The sequence below is a fragment of the Oxyura jamaicensis genome, chromosome 3 (genome assembly GCF_011077185.1).
Source record: "Oxyura jamaicensis isolate SHBP4307 breed ruddy duck chromosome 3, BPBGC_Ojam_1.0, whole genome shotgun sequence".
In the NCBI taxonomy this organism is placed as follows: domain Eukaryota; kingdom Metazoa; phylum Chordata; class Aves; order Anseriformes; family Anatidae; genus Oxyura; species Oxyura jamaicensis.
Genome location: NC_048895.1, coordinates 81,388,414 through 81,409,380, shown reverse-complemented (window position 1 = coordinate 81,409,380; position 20,967 = coordinate 81,388,414). Strand labels below are relative to the sequence as shown.

The 20,967-nt window shown below is 46.1% G+C and overlaps 1 protein-coding gene across 7 annotated transcripts in view; it reads left to right on the top strand.

Moving 5' to 3' along the window:
• The first annotated feature begins 4,319 nt into the window (after positions 1 to 4,319).
• HTR1E (5-hydroxytryptamine receptor 1E) overlaps positions 4,320 to 20,967 on the top strand; it is a 34,793-nt gene continuing 18,145 nt past the window's right edge. Inside the window, exons 1-3 of one of the 7 annotated variants that reach the window (XM_035321812.1) lie at positions 4,320 to 4,572; positions 18,516 to 18,593; positions 18,721 to 19,626. The gene's annotated coding sequence lies outside the window, so the exon portion shown is untranslated. Of the gene's footprint in view, positions 4,573 to 18,133; positions 19,627 to 20,967 lie in introns of all 7 variants that reach the window. The other 6 variants (XM_035321809.1, XM_035321811.1, XM_035321810.1 and 3 more) reach the window with 6 other exon arrangements.

The following is a 20,967-nucleotide window of genomic DNA, read 5'->3' as shown; positions in this document are numbered from 1 at the left end:
CAGCGGTCACAGCACTGAGCCTGCTGGAGTTCAAGAAGCGCTTGGACAATGCTCTCAGACAGAGGGTCTGATTTTTGGGTGGTCCTTTGGGGCCCCAGGAGTTGGACTCGATGGTCCTTGTGGGTCCCTTCCTCCTCAGGATATTCTATGATTCTAGGACCCTACGAATTAATTTTAGATGCCAGTTAAATAAGAAATATATAGTCCTCCATCAGGAGTACTCTGTGTTGTGTGCATGATCACATTTTAATCAACATCAGGCACTTTTATAAATTTCAGAAAGGTATCCTAAAAACTTCTTCTGTGATAACACTCATGCTATTGAAAATCCAAATTTCAAGTGCATTCTTGTGGAATTCAGAAGACCCTTAACTACAAGTATATATATTTCACATCTTTTTCCAAATCCAAGTGCCAGGAAAATATGTATAATGGTCCATCAACTTCCCATCTCTTCTAGAAAGCCCTCCACGCCCCCAGTGTGGAGGTGTGAATCCCAAAGGTGTGATTCAGGGGAGTTGGAGCTTGGGTACAGTAGAGTGCAATGCAACCAGCCTGGCTGCAACCAAGTCAAAAGCCTGTGACAAATGTCAGCCTTCGTGAAGCCTCGGTTGGGATATATCATACTAAGACGTCGCTGAAGCATTAACCAAAGCAGATCCCCTACCAGCCATGAGCAGTAAATGAACTGCCTGCACAAGCATGAGCTGCTGAGGCTGGGAGAGGGCTACACGATGAACGAGCCTGCAAAACAGCAGACCAACAGCGACGGAGTAAGGCTGACATTTGCTGAGCATTTACCAGTGCTGCTGATGGAGATGGAAAGAAAGCACCCAGAGCAGGGCACGCCTGTAAGCTGATGCATAATTATTTTGACCACTGTGCAAATGAACAAGTCTCAGAGGAGCTTTGCCCCAGCCCAGCAGAGCCAGAAGGCTGTGCCTGTGCCATGTCACTGTCATTTTGTTCAAAGAAAGATGACGCTGATGGCACCAAGGCACCGGAGGGTGCAGCATCAATGCGGGGACAAGTGAGGACCCCAGAGCCACAGTACAGCAGTGACCCGTTGCTGCCTTATTCTTGCTGAGGAATAAGATCCTGCCAAGCTTTGAATTTCAGCAGCTTTTATTAGGATGGTATTTTTGAAAAGGGCAGCTATGCCTTTCCCTGCAAAAGTATCATCTGTTTATCCTTCAGGGCCCTAGCACTACTTCTGACCGGGGACCACCCATGGCAAACATCAGCCTGGCAGCAATTCTGAGAAGCTCAAACATAAAAATACACAGCATTTATACACGCATTTTTGGTATCTTCTATCAGCTCTTAACTGCAGAGTTTAATCCAAATTAAATGAGGATACTGTTGTCAGTGTTTTTCTTAAAAAAAAAAAAAAAAAAAAAATGCTTTTGAAGAGTAATAGCAAGGCAATTACTGGGCACAACAGCACAATAGATCACTTTTTCATAGAAGACAAAAAAGGATTATGTCCTTAGGAGGATGGACTGCATCCTGAGCTGGGCAAAGAGGTAACTTTGAGAGAAGGACTACAGTGAGCCCGGTGGTCACCTCCTACAGCACCTCATCATTTGCCTGTAGCCAGCTCAAGGTGCTTCAGGGAGCTGCAAGAGCCCTGAGAGAGAGTGTTTGGATCCCTTTTCTGCTGAAGAACTTGCTTCAGTGCAGGCAAAAGTAAATCTGGGGTCACCTGTTTGTGAGTGATGTAGAGACATGGTGTAGAGATGGGTGGCTGGGTGGGAGCAGCATGGAGAGAAATGGCACCTCTGGAACCTGCTTCTACAACATTTCTTTGCTCCTTTCTAAACCTTCTGCACAGGGATCAATCTGACTGAGCAGCAGTGCTTTTATTTGCTAGAAAACAGTAAAGCAGCTCAGATTTTCCCCTAGCTAGGATCTGATAGGGTATGCAGAAAAGAGGTTCTCAATCACAGCTAGGTCATGACTAGGAGGATTACTCAAAAGGGGTGAGATTAATTTCACCTCACTGTACACATCTGAACGTTAATCACCTCCATCTAAGCCAGTCACCCTGGGCTCGCTTCAGACTCGCTGGAGAGAAATGGGCACCTCCAAAAGGCAGCTCATTCCATCTCCACGTAGATGTCCAAGATGGATGAGGTGAGTTGCCTTCTGGAGGTGTCTATTTCTCTCCATTAACTATATGGAGAGCCTTAGGTGACAAGTTTGCATGCAGATGATTAACTTACAACGTCAAAAGCTCAAGGCAGACAAATCCCACGTGCAGGGCATTACCATTTGAGCACTCAGCCCCGCAGACAGAAGGGAGGGGATTATGGAGCACGCTGCCAACAGCCACTCCAGTGGCTCCTTCCAGCTCTGCAGAGACATACCTGGTGACATTTCCAATGATCTCCTAGGAAAGAAGCAGCATCCTGACTGCAGAGAAAGGATTGGGAAAGGGCAATACGTCAAAGAAAGAGTAGGTATGTGTGTGCAGGTAGCAACCAGCCAGCAATTCCTGATGGATTTTTCCTGTCTGAAGAGGCATGGCTCGATAAGACCAGTTATATCTGAATGCTCCTGAAGTGAAGTAAGGGAGACTGTGACAAACCCACAAAAAGACTGCCGCACACTGCCTCTCCTCCCGTGTCTGCAGCTTTGCTGTGATGGAAGTGTGGCTGGCTGAGCGAGCACATGCAAGTAAAAGCTCATCAGAAACACAGCTCCATTTTCATGGCGATGCCTACAGGACTATCCAAAAGGAAGCAACTCAATGTGCCCTCTGTCATGCACTTACAGGTATGCCCAGGAAACCACAGACAAGGTCTGAGGAATCCTGCAAGGGATGGTCCAGTTGTGGTGACACCTCCCTGCCCCGCACACCTCTGGGGGCATGCAGAGCCCTTTTATTGCTGTTCAGAGCTGGGCAGCTGAGGCACAGAGAGCTTACAGGACTCAAACTGGACCACGCATGGCGAAAAGCAGAACCCACCTCTCCCAGGCAGCAGCCTGGTGCCATGATTACTGACTAATCCTGCCTCTGTAGCCTGTGACAAAACAGTTTTTGGCAGTCATTCCATCTCCCTTCACAGTCACATGAAATTAATTTAATTATTTAAAAAAATTAAAGAATAATGGGATTTAATTGACTTAATATGAAGCTTTCTGGGCTGTCACTCCACTCAGCTTCGGATCAGTTTGTACTCATTCAGCTGTGAGTGACTGATGTTTGTGCCTTTCATTAAGGGACCATTGTCTCCCTTTAAATCCTTCCTTCCATGCTTCGTATTTGCATAATGTTGCTTTTGTTTTTCACATCTACGTTTATATTGCCAGGCCCCCTGGCCGGAGGGCTCTCCATGTGAACGTGATGGATGCAGCCACCCCCTGCTGCTGGAGGTTTGTCCTACCTGCGGCTGTGGTGTGGTCAGGGCGCCTGGTGGGATGCGGGGTCACTGCCTGGGCCATGCACCAGCACGGAGCTGTGCCATAGCTTGTTTTATTCAGCCGTGGACGTGTCAGAATAAATACTACAGCTAACAGGTTTTGTTTGTCTTACCATCATGATGATGGCTCCACTGAGGTTTATGGCCCTGTTATGGCTGGTACTGCGTGAACACACAGCAGCCTTCCCCTAAACACAAGTGGGAGACCTCGGGAACTCTAGAGGAGGTCCTGGGCAGAAATTCTCTCCAGAAATGATGACCATAAAAAAATGCTTGAGAATTTCATTCCCTTGTTGTTCAAAATTTGTGGAGGATTTGAAAGCCATGGTTACAGAGACCTGGGGATTTTTGCTCCGTGTCATCTTCCACTCCCATTCCAGACCAGGGAGCCCTCCAGCAGCCTCAGACACGTTTCACCAGAAAGCAGCGGAGCAGAAGACCTCCTTCTTCCTGAGGTAAGGCAGGAGAGACGGGAACAGAGGCTTTGTGAATGGGTTTTAAATCAGCACCACTCCACATTCAAAAAATATATATATAAATATTTCTAAACCTGTGGGAAATGACACAATCCCTGGATAGAGACAACTTCCCTAGACAAAGCAGAGGTGCTTTCACCTCCGCTCTCCACTCCTCATTTTCCTGGCACCCCGCTCACCCACCCTCACACAGAAAACCGGCAGCCTTTCAGCGCTCCCGTCTCATTCCCACCCCAACCCCTCGCTCTGCCGGGAACCTTCCCCAAAACCCCCCGGCACCCAACTCGCTCCCCGCGACCCCGGCCCCGGCAGCGGGCGGCGGTGCCCCCTGGCGGGCGCGGAGGGGCTGGGGGCGGCGCCGTGCCCCCGGCGGAGCGCAGCGGGTGCGGAGCGGGTGCGGAGCGGGTGCGGAGCAGCCGCAGGCTCCCCGCAGCCCGGCCCCCTGCCCGCGTCCCCCCGCCCCGAAGCGGCCGTGCGCGGCGTGCCGGCCCCCTCCTCCGCCCGCCGATAAATCCCACTGCCGGGGGGGCTGCGCCGCACTCGCGGCTGCCGGGCTGAGGGCAAGCGGGGGGACACCCCCTGCCTGTCCCCCACCCCCCCAAAAAAATCCCCCCTCCCCTCCGGGAGAGACCCCCGACCGGGGGGGGACCGGAGCTGCCGCTGGAGCACAGGTGAGTGCCTGGGGGTGTAGGGGTGGGAGGTTGTGGGGTGTAGGAGTGTAGGGGTGAGAGGTTGTGGGGTAGCCGGGGGGCACTGCAGGGGAACAGCCCCCTTCTGACAGTGTACTTATTGCCGAGTTTTCCTCCGTGGGCTTGAGATGGTTCCCACTGGGGTCCCGGCATGGGGCAGGTGGTGGTGAGCATCCAGCAGAGCATCCTCGGTACCCAGCGCTTCTGTGGGGGTCTGTCGGGCTGTCCAGGCATCCCTGCTCACTGTTCGCGGTGCTGTTTGTCTATCGCTGAGATGCATCGCCCTTTTCTTTCAGTGCATGGAAAGGGCAGCTCCCTGCCCTCGCGTCTGCAGCTGGGGGCTGAGTGGCTGGGAGATGCACAGGGCGTGGGAAGTGTCGGTGATTCCCGGCGCTGAGCAAGGGGCATCGTGCTCCTCACTTCAGGGCTGGAGCTCCGGGAAAGTGAAATACAGCTGTTGGGCTGCCTGCCTACCTGTTAGTCCCCGTGGCCCCAGATGTGCAGCAGGTGGAGCAGGGATCTTCCCTTGGTCACAGACGGGGTGGGGGGTCCTTGAGTGTATGTATGGGGCAGAGAACAGAGCTCATTTGTTTTAGCATTTGCCATTAACCTCATGCTCAAAATCCTCGATTTGGGTCCACACCCCCTCTCCCCCTCTAAGTAATCATCTATTGAAAGCACAGGACATTTCATCTGCATTTTTATATTTCCTTTTGCTTGGGAATCCTATTTTCAGAAATTTTCAGTTTTAAAAGAGCAAAGCTGGAATGGGTATGCACTCATACACTCCAAAAACCCAGGGCTTCAGGTGAAAGAATAAATAAAAAAATAAAAATAAAAAAATATTGCAACTCTGATGGTATGAGAACTGCACTACTTTCCCTTAGAGAAACACGTACATATGGCTTCTGGCCAACAAAGCCTGTGTTTAATGCTGGTGAGGGCTTAGGTGCCATTGGCTTCAGTGGAATTATTCAGTGGCTCAAGGCGAACATGTGCTTTCGTGCTTTCCCGAACCAGGGCTTAAGTCCTGTTTGAAAAGCATTCGCTCGGATGAATCAAGCTCGTGCAGGAGTTCAGTGCAGACCGAGTCAGGGAAGCATGGACTGAATGGCATCACCAGCCCCCCTGCACAGGAGCTAGGAAATCACCAGTGCCTTGGGTTTTTCCTGGAAATGCAGACAACATCCTCATAGGAGCCAGCAGCCCTCCGTGATCATGAGCTGTAGCCTATCTTTGCATTTCAGTCTTCTCTCAAACTTTGGGACCTAGGAGGGCAACTCCTACATGAGCCACCCAACTTAAAAATAAAAAATTAAAAAAAAATGCCCAAAGAATCTCTTATTCAGTAAAATAATGATCTGCAATTATTTTACAATCACTGAATACATAGGTGATTGTCAGGAACCAAAGCACTTTCAAGCATTAATAAAAGAGAACGTTATGTAATTATGATGTCCAAAGAGTTATTCTAAATAGCTTGATTATTCTGCAAGGAACTCTTTGATTCCTTTAAAAATTAGAGAAAATTGTGCTTAACTGTTCCCTGTTTTTCCCCTCCTGAGGAAGTCCTGCACATGCTGAAATCACCTGGACTCTCAAGTAGCTTTCTTTTTTTTCAGAAAGTAGATAATGATGCCTGGGTTTGTACTTAAGAGCTCCAAGAAAAGTTCCGAAGCACTTCTGCTTGTACTGCTATTTTAACAGCCTCGGGAACGATCAGGCACTGCAGAGGCAGTGTTGGTTCAGCAGCTCTGAGCTTGAGGTTGGTGCTGTTGAAGCCTTGAAGCTTTGGGTTTTTCTCCTCTAAAAGCCACCAGCTTCACCAAGTGGCCACCTAAGGACAGTGGATACTTGTTTTAACTCTTGTGATCCTAGACTTTTGCTGAAAGCAGATATCCAGGCAATTGCATGAGGATGTAGAAGGGGAACCAGGCAATCGCAGCTCTTCTCGTGGAGGGGTTTGGATTTAGCATAACCTCCCTGCAAAACTGATATGTTAAGACATGAAGGTCCCTTCCAGAACAAAAAGGGAGCAGTCTTATTTATTAAAAATGGAGAACAAGATCTCAAAGCAAACAGTGAGGAAAGCCTTAAATCAGTTCAAAGCCATTTGAAGTCATTGATCAAACACTGGGAAGACATGATGATAAAGAAAAAGGTCACCAGGCCAAACTCATCTCCATGTAATTACATTAAGTCTGTCAAACTAATCCCTGGCCTATCTTGATGGAAAATGTTATGCCGGTTCTTTTTAATCGAGTGACCAGTGTATTAAACAGGCTGGCACCTGTTGTCCACACGCTCAAGTGTGTAAATATGCCCCCATGCGAGCGGCCCCCATGCGAGCGGCCCACAGGTTTGGCCTGTGTAAGGTCGACCACCTGCCTGGGGTTTTAGTTCTGCAAGTAGCCAGTGAATTAGTCCTTCTGAACCTCTTCTCACAGTTAATTTGGTGCTCTTGATGGTTGTGGCAGTGTGGGGTCTGTGGGGGATGTTGAGATGGGAAATTTGGCAGAGGCAGAATTTAAACACAGCTGAGATGAACTGGAGATGTGATGAGCAGAAGGCCAGGTAGGAAGCACTGCTCTGAGCTGAGAATAATCAACGGCACAGCTATAGGAGGGGAAGCAGCTCTCAGGGGTAGTATTCTCAGATGACTGCATCACACTCTCTCAAGGCAGACATCTCACAGGGCTGCAAAAGGGAGCTTGTAGGATCTGACCCTACAAAGCGTGTGAAGTGCTTAGGTTCTGCAGCTCAGTGCTACCGAGGTCTTGGCAGGAGCACTTGGCTATGGGGTCCAGGCTTGGCTGGGGCACTCAGCAGCCCTGAAAGAGTCACAGGAGGTTGTAAGACTTCCTGGCTTTGGGTGGGAATTGGCACAGGTGACAAGAAGCTGCTGTGACAAAGGGAGATTTTTCCTTAGTCCTACAGTCAGCAAAGTCAGAGCAGAACTGTTTGGAGCTGTAAATTGCTTGGAAACCCCTGAAGCACATTGATCAGCCCCAACATCTAATGTCTGCTCACAGGGAATTAACAGTTTTCATTGATGTTCCTTCACAACCAGCAGGGGAACAAGGGGCCAAAAGTAAGGCCATCCTCTAAAAGGCGAGCTGTGGTCTGACACATGGCCGTCATGAAAGCTGTGGCTGTTGCCTGGGGCTCTCTGAGCTGCAGTTCCCCCTCTGCTGCTTCTTCTGGGTGGACCCTTTCTCCCATCTGGCAGCTTCTTGGCCTGCACCACGTCTGCCTACTCCCCTCAGGCCGCAGGAAAAGCTCCTCCTGGCCCCACCACCCGTCCACCACCCGCAAGCTCCCACCCATCACCAGGCACTCTCCAGGGGCTCCCAAGACAATGCAGCTCTCCCTCTGTGCCTGTAAGACTTCCCAGGTTTGGATGTCCTGAAGGGATTTCGTGTTGATTGCTTCTAATTATTCCATTTTTTTATTGATTGATTGATTTATCACTTTATGCTGATTTAAGAGCTGGAAGTCACAGAAGCCCGGCAAGGCCTCCCATTCCTGAATCCACATCTCAGACAAGATGGGCTGTTTGGAGGGGATGAGCAGCAACTACCTGGTCCCCTGGGTCGGACAGCTGCTCTCCCCAGCATGGCCACCTGAGCCCTCTGACCCTCTCCTGTCCCTTCAGACACCCTCTTCGTGTCTTTGGGCTCCTTGCCATTCCCCATGTGGTGTCGGTTCTGCACTCGAGTCCAGTCCAAACGCACTGCCCAGCTCCACATCTTTTTTCTCTGTTTGGGAAGCAGGTGTTATTTTATATTTACAATACAAGCAGCAAAAGAAAAAAAAATAAAATACATTTATGGAACTAACAACATACAAATTTGTTTATTTTCAGCTAAACTTACTCCTCTCCACAAGATAGCTTTTCCCATTAAGTTACTATTGGTTCTGATGTACTTTTTCTTTCCAGGCAGGCCAGGGTATCTGCTATCACAGACAGTGATTGTTACATTATATATTCTTTCTCTTTTCTTCACATTTTGAAATATCGAAGCATCAGTTCAGACTAGCTTTTAATAAAGAAAAGCATGCAAGTGGGGGCCAACGTAGCAAAACACTCTTGAAACGTGCTCTGTGGGTTGGGTCCTGTTCTTATTCTGTCTCTGAGTGTCTTTCCTGTAGGAGAAGAGATTGAAGCCGAGCACATCAGTTGAAAGATACCATTCAGAAAGAGATTTATGATCCTGTTTCATCAGGGATGCTTATGTGGAATTACTGCCTGCCTGAAAGCACTGACTCAGAGCTCACATGTAAATTGCCAGTATAATTCCACTATTCTGTGTTTCACCGAATTGAATGTTTTGTGCCTTGCTTCAAGTGTTTTCTTGATGAAAATCTTTCAGTTTTCTCCTAAAAAGAGCTTTGTAGACAGCCTAACTGTAACCACGTCTCCCTGAGTTGCAAACATGCAGCAACTGCCAGTCAAATGTGTGATATCTTAATTCCAAAATGGACAGCTTCATATCAACACCACTGTGTTCTTGCAGGAGTGCTTTAGAGTGATATCATTTCTCCTCGTATGTGTGAAGTTTTGCATGAAACTTAATATCTGTGCTGTGCCTTAACTTCACATCCTTGGCCCTTTGCACAAAACCAGAGGTGAATGCCCAGCAAGACCAATCATGGGAGCGGGTGATGGTACACAGGCATGATTCACACATATTTATACAGCCAATAAATTAATCTTGATCCATATACTGAGACACTTCATTATAACACTGAAATAACGTAACGAAGTGCTTCTCATGCTGTTGAAAAAGGTTCGGTAATTAGCACTCAATTTGGAAACTAAGAGCAAGGTCTGAAAAGGTTCACACAAACAGGCGCATGCGCTGTTTCTTTACCAGGTATCTTCCAGCCAATTATTCCAAACCTCTGAGGGTCAGAGCAGCACGTGCCTGCCCTTACCAGGATGAAGTGGTCCGGCTGGGTGCACCCTCTCTGCTCGAGGCAGCTCGCTGCGATGCTCAGGCAGGTGTCCATGCGATTCACACCTTCATGAGCTGTGCAAGTCAAGTGTCCACCTTTCACTTTTTGCCACGACTAATGGTTTTGTTGCTGTTGCATTTCACAGGAGAGCACAGACTAGTCAAGAGGCCTCACGGAGCTGTAAATATTTGATGAGGCTGCTGGCTGGGGCTTTGTACAGCGTGAGCGTGAATTCAATGCTGTAAGATACAGCTAAAAATCAAATTATGCTGAGCATTATCTTGCTGAATTAAAAGCATGAATTGACACTGGTTTTGATCTCTGAGCTGAAAAAAATCAGAAACTCCTGAATAGTTTGACATGTTATGCAGTAGGGTCTGCTAGGAATGAACTGCTCACCTAAGGGGTTATAAGAGCACATCCTAGCAGTGCATGTACCAGCCTTTCTCTGGGCTGCATCTCCCACAGCGCCTGCTGGTTGAGCCTTAGGAGGGCTGTCAGGCCATTAAAATACACAGTGTTCCTCTGAAAAACAGCAGCCATCATGCCCACATTTGCATTCCTCCCGCAGGCCCCCAGAAGACACAGGGTAGAGGGGTGGGCAGGTCTCCTTCGTGGATGCTGTCCAGTTGTGTCAGGTAATGCATGGCCACAAAAGGAAAAGCCCCCCTCTTACAGGTGAGAATAAAACAACGTGAAAGGAAGAAATAGGAAATTCTTACTGTAGCACAAGAAATCCCAAAGGACTACAATTTAGGCCTGGAGCCCGCTGTGTGAAGATCTCCCATGGTCGGCATGCGCTGCCTGGCTGCGCAGAGGTGGGCCGGGGGGTCCGAAACGCTGCAACCACAACTGGGGGTGTGGGGATGGGGTAGGGCCATAACTGCTCCCACCTGTGGAGACGTTTGGAGCCAGACCTCAGGGAGTGTAATTATCACGTTATTGTTGAAGAAGTGGGACAAGCCCTGCATTTCACCTGATGGTTGTGAAGGTCTGTGTCCTGAAGAGCCTGATGTGAACTTTCTCTTCTGTAGGCAAAGAAGCGTTAGCAAGACAGGTAAAAATCTTCCATTGATAGCAGTGGGTGCCGGACTTAACACTTTTTAATGACAACATAATACAATTGTCACTTTGAAAAAGATACAGTATTTAGCATAAATAGTTCTTTATAGGCTCCAGCTTATGATTTAACATACATACTAAGCTGCTAAAGGGAAACGCATGCTAAAAAAATAAAGCATGCATATTTTTGCAACTATCTGATGAAAGAAGAACTATTTTTGAACGCTCTGCTAAAAAAATAATAAAAAAGGAAAATATTTGAAATATCTGATAGAGGAGGAAAAATTAAATCATAAATAAAATCAGATCAGCCATACACAAAGGGTTTGTGCACAGCCGCCTTTGAAGCAAATTATGGCTGGGCAAGAGATAAGTATATTAGGATTTTCTGGTGGAGGTGTTTGCAACTTTTTCAGCTTGGGCCCATAGCATTGTGCTGTTAAAAAGCACTTCATGGGTGTTTGGAAACTTACTCTGGTGCCTTTTCTGCTAAGTGTTCCTGTTAATAAGTGCTAGCAGAGAACCCTGCCTTACACTGCTGATGTGCAGCCAAATGAAGGAGTGCAGAAATGAGGTGAGAAAGTCCTGGCCAAGCCCTAGGGACAGCCAAGCTCAGAGGGGGAGCGGAGGCTGAGGTTCTTGTGTTATAATAGCTTACTATTATAACAGCATTGCTTTGCGTTACTGGGAAAGCTTAAATCTAGAGTGTGGGCAAGTCCAGATGCCAGGTCCAGGGGAGAAGTAAGGACTTGGTCCAATCACTGCATGTGCTTTGGGGTTTTGTGCACATCCCTTAGGCACTGTAGACTTCACTGGAGCCAATCGATGTCTGGGAACTGCTAAGAACATAAATAAATTATTAATAAGCTGTCAGATAAGGGATAAAATATTACTTCAATGTCTTCCACGCCTTGTGTAAGAGTTGGCTTTTCTGAAGTCTAATTTCTTTTGTTTGCTGAGGAAGTTTTCTTAAGGAACCGTTATTTATGCTATTATCCTTGTTTCTCTGTACTTTGGGGAATTCAGCAGATGTGAATATAGCCAAGACAAGCTCCTTCCTAACCTATTTATATGTGAATGAGATTTTCCAGGGTCGTATCTGTCCTAGCTGCCCCTTGCTGGTACTTCTGTCCGAGTACCAGAGGAGGACTGGAAAAGTGCGGGGATTGCAAGGGTGGTTCCTGAGCAGCCAGAGCCAGATGATGGGGATCAAACTGAGGATTTGCATCCTTGACTAAAACAGCTTACCAAAATGAATTAAAACAAATTGCATCTTCCTTCCCAGCTTTCTGAGCACCCTGGGCTGTGACCAGCACCTTTGCCACAACCATGTTGCACAACAGCAAGGAGCAAGCAGTAGAGATGCTATTGTGCAGCCTTTGGCACTTGGACTTCAAATGTAAACATAAAAGTAGGATAAAAATACAAAGGCTGGCATTTACCTCTTCTCTTGGTTTAATTTTTACAGTGCAGCCTAATCTGATCTTCTCTTTTTTTTGTTTGATAGCATACAGCACATTCTAAACAATCATTTAATAAGATGTTCCTGTGAGGTTAAGAGCCATAGCAAAATAGTCCCTAGTTATTGCTAACTTTATACCTGAGAAGGTTGCAGGCTGTGAGCTGTGTGATGATTTTAATGTGAGGGTGGCATTTACATGGATAAAATTTCCATTATTTCATAACCAAGCTATTGTTTTCTACCCAGGCATGCAGTGGGAATGGTTCAAGAGAAAAAATATATATTATAGTTCTTTCAGAAATTATACTTTGGCTGCACAGAATATCTCTCCTACTTCTGTATTTATTTCCTGATATTGTTGATATGATAGTCTATTTTCAGAAAAATACGCTTTCTCTCTGGAACTGTTTTTTAAAAGTATTTTCTTCAACAGGCAAAGCATGCAAGTAATTTTATTTTGACTATTTTAAGCATAATGATTTTACATTGTTCATTCAACAATAAATATCTTAATGGACCTTTTCAAGTAACAGCATTTAAATAATTTCACTATCTAGTACAGCAGTACCAACATTGATCTAATTTGGGGCCATATTAAATAGAACATTTTAAGATGTTCCATGAGGCAAGAATTCTTGCATATGTGGTTGAAACTGTGTGCAGCACAAGGCTGAGCAATACTGCGTGATCTTGAAAATGATCCTGAAAATCAATCATTCTGAATTTTCAATTATACTGGAACATTTTTCGGCAGATAGAGATATATTTAAAAAAAAAAAAAAATGTTAGGCTGTCAAAAGAGCTTGAAATGTGCAATATATGTAAAAGCCTGCCATGGACACTGAAGCCAGAAGATGGGAAGAAATTTGTCAACAGGCTATGCCCACTGATAGGTGCTTCATCCTGTCCATCTACCCATCCCTAATATGATGGAATTAAATTGCCAACCATTCATTGATGGCATCTGACTCTGTACTGAAGCTCCAACACACAGAGATCATCTTTGTTTCTTGTTGAACCAGCTTTGTCTTTAGAAACAACCCTGGACAGCTAGCTACTAGTGGATCTCAGAAATGGTATCTCTTAACCTCGTTTCTTTGTCCTCTCAAAATTTGTATTAAATTTCTGTTTTGTACCTGTCAGGTGTGCAACAAAAAAAACATCCCAAATTGCTTATTTTGACAGCTTGTTTAGGCACAAACTTCCCCTGAAGGCATTTCCAGGGCACTTTCAGTCCTTCCTTATCTATTTGGGCAGGTATCTTGAAACAGTTGCCTACCTGTAGTGTTAATCTTCTTGTGCCAACACTTGTCCCCAGGTGCATTACCCTTTGCACTGAATTCACGAGTAGGTGTGGATGTAGCCAGCAACTTTGGAAATAATCGAAGCACCTCTGATCATGCAGAGACCTCTACAGAGTCATCTGTAGGCTCTTTTGCGAAGCCAATATCATCCAGCCAAATGTATATGCTTCCTATAGCACCAAAAAAGTTGCATTTTCCTGATGTCTCATTCCAGACATAATCTTGCTGAGGAGAAAGCCCTTTCTTCTGGTTCTGATAGGGCTCAAATGTGGGTTCTGTTGTCCAGAGCACCTCTTTTCTCTAGTTACTATAAAGTGTTTCTCTTGTGCAAATTGCTTCTGGGTCTACACCCAAGGAAAGGGTCTGGGTTTGGTAGGAGCTCTTGCTGGTGGCCTTCAGTTGAACCAGCCCTCTTCTACTCCCTAGGTGCCTCAGAGCCATGAGTCTTTCCAGGATGCCAAGACAGAGTGTAAATCTAGATCTGTTCCGGTTTTCCAGCCCCTTTATAGATTTCTAACTTTGGTGGGACTTTGAATGACCCCAGTATTGAAAAAGTGGGATCTTTCTCATTTTCCCCTAGTCCTATGGTGCCTGGTCACTCTTTGCAGACAAGCAGGAGGGCCACTTACCGCCATGTGCACTGGTCCTGAAAACCCAGCCCTTGGTAAGAGAAGACATGGGCTAACACAGCACTGCATTCCCACACTAGGGCTGCTCTGGATAACCTTGTTTCATGGAGGGGCCAGGTCACATCAACTCCTGAGCTCCCTTCCAGCATGGTGCTTCTAATGTGATTTAGCTCCTGGATTTTTAAAGCATCACATAAGTAGCATCTTCACACTCTTCAAAGGAGGCTAGCAAAGCTCTCATTTTATTATGGAGAATAATGAAATGTTGTTTAATGTCCCTCCTCTAAGCTCTTAGCAATTAAACTTATTTCATCTTGCTGATTTTAAACAGTCTGGCAAAATTCTCGCAGAGTGGCATGTTGTCTGAAAACTGTTCATCCAACTTCTCTCTCATTCTTTGCACGATAATCAGGGAAGGCGCACACCATGCAGGAGCCTGCGGGTAGGATCCTTGCTCCCCATCCCAGCAGTGCATACCCAAACCAGCACCCACGGGGAGACACCCTGCTCCCTGGCAGGAGGGATGCACTGTGCACTGTTGTTTCCAGCTGGTGTGCCAACCCACTGGGGCATCGGACTGCTGACACTAAGAGGAGATGTTAGCCATGGAAGTGCTTATGGGCAGGGCATGCAGAAGAACCAGGAATGGTTTCCTACATGAAAGACAAAGCTGGACTCACCTTCTTCTACCTGCATGCTCCTTAAAAATGAATTTAAAGAGATTGTCCAGAGTTACAATCTGACGCCTTCTTCTGACTTAAGTACATCACGTTCAGTTACTGTAAGTTCTGGTATGGCTGTTTTTGCGGTTTCCCTCAATTCCCAGTAGAAATTAAGCATGGGAGCTGGGATTCAGACATCTGATATTAACGGAATTGCTCAGGTATCGAAGCAGTGACAAAATGGAAAGTTCTTCCTAGCAGAAAAAGTAATTAGTCCCTTTCAGATCTTCAATTTGACACCAGCTTAGCATCAATTATTCTCCAGTGGGAATATTACATCTTAACAAGGTTCATTGTAATATCATCCTTTCTCAGTAGTAATCGGAAGAGAGAAGGCCTCTTCAAATCGTTGTCTTGCTGCACTGAGATTTTTAATATTTCAGCCTCCCACTTATCAGCTGATACTGCTTGCATTGACTTCAGCACGTGAACAATTCCAGTACTCGTAAGTGTCTGGAAATCAGCTCTTCCTTCTTCACCGCCCCCCACCCAACCTCCACCCCCCAAATTTTTGGCTAGAGTCTGCAGAGAAAAGCAGCAATGTTTCCAGATTAAAAGCTAGCGTTACTATTGAAGTTAAAACCCTCAGGGTGGAGAAAACATGTCAAAATAATCTGAGAGGCTGGGTTTGGGGGGGAGAAAGGATAGCTCCACTGTGTGGATTTCACCTTAGTAAGGAAATTATGTCAGCACTGGGTCTCTGTTCTTTTAGGTCAAGACAATTTTTCCAAAAGCAACGTGTGCCATCCTCAGGTGCTTCCAACAGTATAAAACGGGCAAATGCAAAAGTGCCCAGGGGAAAAATATGCTGTATTTTTAAGAGCTGAGCTGCTGTCCTGGCACACACTTCTCTGAGAGTTTAACAAAGCCTGGTACAGCCTATGCTATTAGTTTTTTTCAGGCCAAGGAGATCCTTTCTCCGTGCCACCATTCATAGTCCAACCCCAGCCCTGAGTTGCCCTGTGCAAGTCATACCTGTGTTTAATTGCTCTCCCTTCCATTTCCCCATCTATCATCCAAAGTCCCATCTCCAGTTTAACATCACGTGTTTGAGGCTGTTGAAACACAGTTGAGAAGACTTAGATGCACAGCTGGGTGACTGCATCTCCTAGATAGGTTTGATAATCAGCCTCTATGCACAGCTCCAAGTTATTTTGAATAGAGGAATGCTGAAAATAAACAGAAAAAGAATTAAATAAATTGTAAGTGACCTCCTTTCCTGCACCGCCAGACTGGGACACTCTGTGGGTAAACATCTCTGAATAAAGCTGTTCTAAATTAAATAAATCGCTGGCTGTGGTGGGTATAATATGAGGCTGGCAATAAAAGCTATTTAAAATCCCATCAAGATGTTGAAGCCCTCATCCAGAATGCAACGGGACAAGCATGTGCTGTTGCCAGCAGACCTGACTGCAGTAGCTGCCTTGAACCAGCATCCCCCCAGCTTCAGAGCAGGGGATGTTCAGAAGGGTTAGGGTGTTGGGCATCTCCGAGGGACTCACAAGAACTGCTGAGCTCGGCAGTGAAGCTGTGCAAGCTGTGCAAAAGCAGAGGGCTCCCGCAGAGACATTTGCTGCTGGCTGCGAGCACCCAGCCAGCCCAGTTGTCAGAGGGCCTTAGCTGGAAATGAAAAGGCGTATTTGAAGTCAGTTGTGCTGAGTACTTTAACTTGATTATTTGAAGCATTTGTAATAATAGCATTGCAAACCTCATCTTCATTTATGTGGTTCTCTTTGCAAATTGTTAACAATTACAGGTCACCGTTGAGATGGAAGCATCTTAGCATTTGTTGCAAAAGCTTTTTAACAGTAATTCAAGTCTTATTTACTCTGTCACCAGATCATTTCATGTGCTAATGCACTGGGAATGTCAAACTGTGCTGATGATAGTGGAGTTTTCATTCTGCTCGATTTTATTCCTGTGCAAATACAATTAAAACAAGAAGTGTCTTAGAGGGGCCTGATCAAATGCATTAAGTTAGCTCTCCTTTTGCTCCTAAGGCAACACGCCCAGAACTGTAAGGTGTCAGGGAAAGGGCCAGGTCTTGTACCTGTTAGGGCAGCACCTTGCATGCTTGGCTCATGGCCTTAATCCCTGAGCCCATGCCCATGCTGGCTGTTGGCTGATGGTTGTGGAGGTTGATTCACAGGGAACTAAACAGGACAACCCTAGGGCAGAACTATATCTTAAGAGTAAATTTTGCAGTTTGCTGATGTTTCTCTGCAGAGTCACAAGGATCTAGCAGTATCTGATGGGGCTCTGATCAGACCTGAGGCACCCAAAGGATAATTTCACCCATCCACTGAAGTCTGTGGTGTCTCAGAGACCACACACTCCGCTAAAGGGTGACTTGATCCCAGACCACCTAACAAGCAGTCATGTCAGTTATTATGTCAGTTATCCCCATACAGAGGGAGTAATTTAGGCAGTGACCCATGCATGCTGACCAACCCTGCAAACCAGACTGGTTTTGATTAAGTACCTGAGAATGGTTTCAGATGCCTAATACAAGACCTATTCAGATAATGATCCTACAGTGACATGGCCAAACCACTCCATCACTACATCAGTGTCAGGCACAGGCATAAAATTTGACCCTGCATGATCCATCAGAGTTCATCTATCTCAACCACCAATGACCTTGTACATGAATATATGAAACTTTAATGCTGTCCCGTTTTCTAGTCCCTCGGTTTCCATAAAATAAATGTGTTCAGTAGAAAGCTGGGAATATATAAGTGAAAGGAATCAGCTCTCTGCCCTTTTAGACTGACAAAAAATCATAGTAGACTACAACTAAAAACTAATAATAACTTGTGAGTCACAAAAGACCCTTGAGTGAACACAATTAGAAAAAGAGAATTAGTGGTATATTGTCTCTGTATGTCTGAACTGCAGGCAACCACTGAAGTGCCAGTAACTTGAAGCAAGAGAGTTTGCTGTTGTTGCTCAGTTTTTTTCAGACTGCTTCAACATCCCATGCAAAAATAATTTCAACAGCTTCCAGTTGTGATGAAATACGTAGCCAAAATTTGTTGCTATAAACATATATTCAAGAGGAGGACAGAGTAATGCTCTGTGCTAATCGTTGTCAGCATCCTGTTGAATTGTCAGTGTCACCAGATAGTGTACATAATGTCTAAAAAACCACTATTTTTCTGTTGTTTTTCACATGGTGGTTTTTTACACTACTTTCACCATTATAGCAGAGTATCAGATATCAGATACAGTTGTCTCATACCAGTTTCAGTGGAGATCTGGACTGGAATAAACAGCAAACAAAATAATGCTGCACGAGGGTGCACCATGAAGATATGACAAGCCATAGTACAATCAGTAGTATAGCAGCATCATTAACCTTTTTTTTTTCTTTTTTTTTTTCTTTCTTTTTTTTTTTTTTTGTAGCTGCACTAAATTTTCCACAGACAAGAGCATTAGTAATTTTAACTTTGATTGAGAACTGCTATTATCCACTCACAGCATGTGGGAGCAAACAGGCACTTGGATAAATCACAAAAAAGAAAACCACTTAGCAAGCTGCTTCCCTCAATAACACCTTTTTCTGAAGGTACAAGGCTGAGTGCTGTAGGGAGAGTGTGTGTGAAGAGAAAAGCGAGGCTGCAACAGCGCATTGAAGCGCACTCAAGGTCAGCCCCCCTCATGGAAGACCAAGAGGTCACGTTTTGCTTGGAAGGTATTCTGAAATGTTTAAAAAATTTAAGTAATTAAATAATTCAGCAAGTGAAAGCCATCAGGATTCTAATGCAGTGTTAATGGGGTCTTTCAGGAATCGCAAAGATCAGCTTCAAGAATGACAGAACTGGAGCCATTAGCAAGCTCATCCAGCAGTAATCATCCATCAGAGGTGAGCATCTCCATATCCTGATGCAGAGGAGCGTGAGGAGCAGCACAACATTCCTGCCTGCAGCCGCTGCAAGAGGCACGGGATATGTGCAGATAGTCTCCTGAATTCCCTCATTTTCCTGCTGCAGACTGTCAGCCCAGGGGCGTGTTTGCCACCGCTCAGCAATGGATGAAGCTGGCAGTGACTCCACCAGGCTGAGTAGGTGCAACAGTCAGTGGGAGACCATCTTCTCAACCAGTGCTAGGTGAAAAGCAGTTCGACCTGGTTTGTAATATGGAATACCTCTCATGTGGTCACTGAGATGAAGAGGTGATGGACAGGCTCCAGCGAACTGCAACACCATTTTGGATCGGGTATTTCCTACCCAGAGCGCAGGCAGTGCCAACGTGGCAGAAGAGAATGAGGAGTAAGGGCTCCAGCTGCTTCTCCACTGCTCATCGGCTTCTGCAGGCCTCACCTCCGTGAGGCAGCCTGGCGGTCCCGGGCAGTATTCAAACTGGGCAAAGTGTGGTGAGAAACAGACAATTTCATTCTCCTTGTTAATGCTGGGATAGCCTCCAGATTAAATTCCACCTCCTGGTAACTCGAACTGGATGTATCTACTACCAAAGGCCTATGGAAAGGACCTGAACCAGAGGAGGTTTGGCCCTTCACATCTGCGGTGTGGAATCCAGTGATACTTTATTCTGATTAGGAGGTCTAATACAGTGAATAGAGCATATAAAACTGTCTACTGTGTTTCGTCATATATCATTTGCTGAAGCAACCTACAGCCATCCAAGCTGTTTCAGCCTCCCTCTCACAACCCTGAGAGATGCTGTCCCAGCCACGGGGTCCCTGCGTCACCAGCACCTCAGCACTGACAGAGCAGTGTGATGCCTTCAGAGCTTTCAGAGGGTCCCTCACCTTTTACTGGGCATCTGAAACTGCCGTGGGGAGAGGCAGGAGGCACCCCGGGGCCTGGCTGTCCCCACAAAGACCGAGTGACCGCCTCTGGGGCAAGAACTTTGGGAGCGCTTGGGCTGCGCAGCAGGTTGGTGCATCTCAGCGGGCTTTCTCCAGACACAACCTCCTGTCCTGTTTTGTGGTTTGGGAGGGATGTGATTCACTAGCACACTATGCCATCTGTGCCCCATGATGGTGTTTTAGTGCTAGAGCAGGGATTCACTGGTCCCCCCAGGATGGTGAGAGGTGGCTTCTTGAGGGGCTGGGGAGTCACAGGTCTTGGGTCTGGCTTCCCAGCCTTGCTCGGAGGGACATGGCACCATGTGCCTCAGCACTTGGCAAGTGGCTGCAGCGGGGCAGGGGATGAAAGATGAAAGGAATAGACCTACCTGAGAAATTCAGCATCGGGCACTGCAGTATGGGCACAGCATGGGGCTGGCGGGACTATGGAGGCAGCAGCTGGAAACATTTACAGTGTCCTGAGCTCTAGAACAAGAAGAGCATTTTTGGTGCAGTAAGATTCAACATTAGCTGCTGTGAGAGTGTGTTGGCTCATTCACAGGTTTGGTTACTGGCTGCCAGTACAGGACATGGTAGGGTCTTGATTGCTGCTGTACAGTTAGGGATAGCATGGAAAATGTAAACTGAGAATGATGTATTAGAGATCCTAAGTTAGATTTTATCTAAATATACATAAGAAGCCCAGGGTCAAGAGGGGAACGAATGAGGACTTCAATCTGCTTTCCAGTCTGATCTTTAGCTGACTGTAACGATCATGGTGTAGCATGATTGTTACACCAACTGGGGGATACTATGTATTGGTAGTGAGTTTATGGAGCTACTATACCCTGAGAACTAGATAGTCTTGCAAATTAACTTTTCTCATTCATAGTAGCAGTCAGAATAATGCACTCCTGTGCATTATCTGCATTATCTGGCAGGTAACGCAGAGTGAGAATGAATGAAACCAGCATGTCTGAGGGTATCTGGAAGTTTAATTAATCTGTACTCAGAAGTGATAGAAGAAAGATGTTTTGTGTTCCACAGCTGTAGACATACATTTGTTTGTGTGCCACTGATTTTCAGCACCAAAGATGACAAAAGTGGTGGCACTAAAATAAAAGGTTTTCCATGTAAGTCAGATTTTCATAGAGCTCTTTCTTGTGAGGTCACAACACAGAAGTACGCACAAGCAGCATTTTTAGGTTGTATTTCATAAATGCAGTCTACTTCTACACAGAGTAAAGAAATGGATATATGAAGTTCGTGATAAAAAAAAAAAAATGCTAAAATGATGCTAAAAGATAAAAGATTACACCTTTTGGATGCTTCCATTATAAATCTTTCACTGTGTACATCAGCAGTGGGATTTGCGGGCCAGAGGTGACTGTTGTGGCATGTTGACAGAGAGCAGGTGTGTAGGATCAAA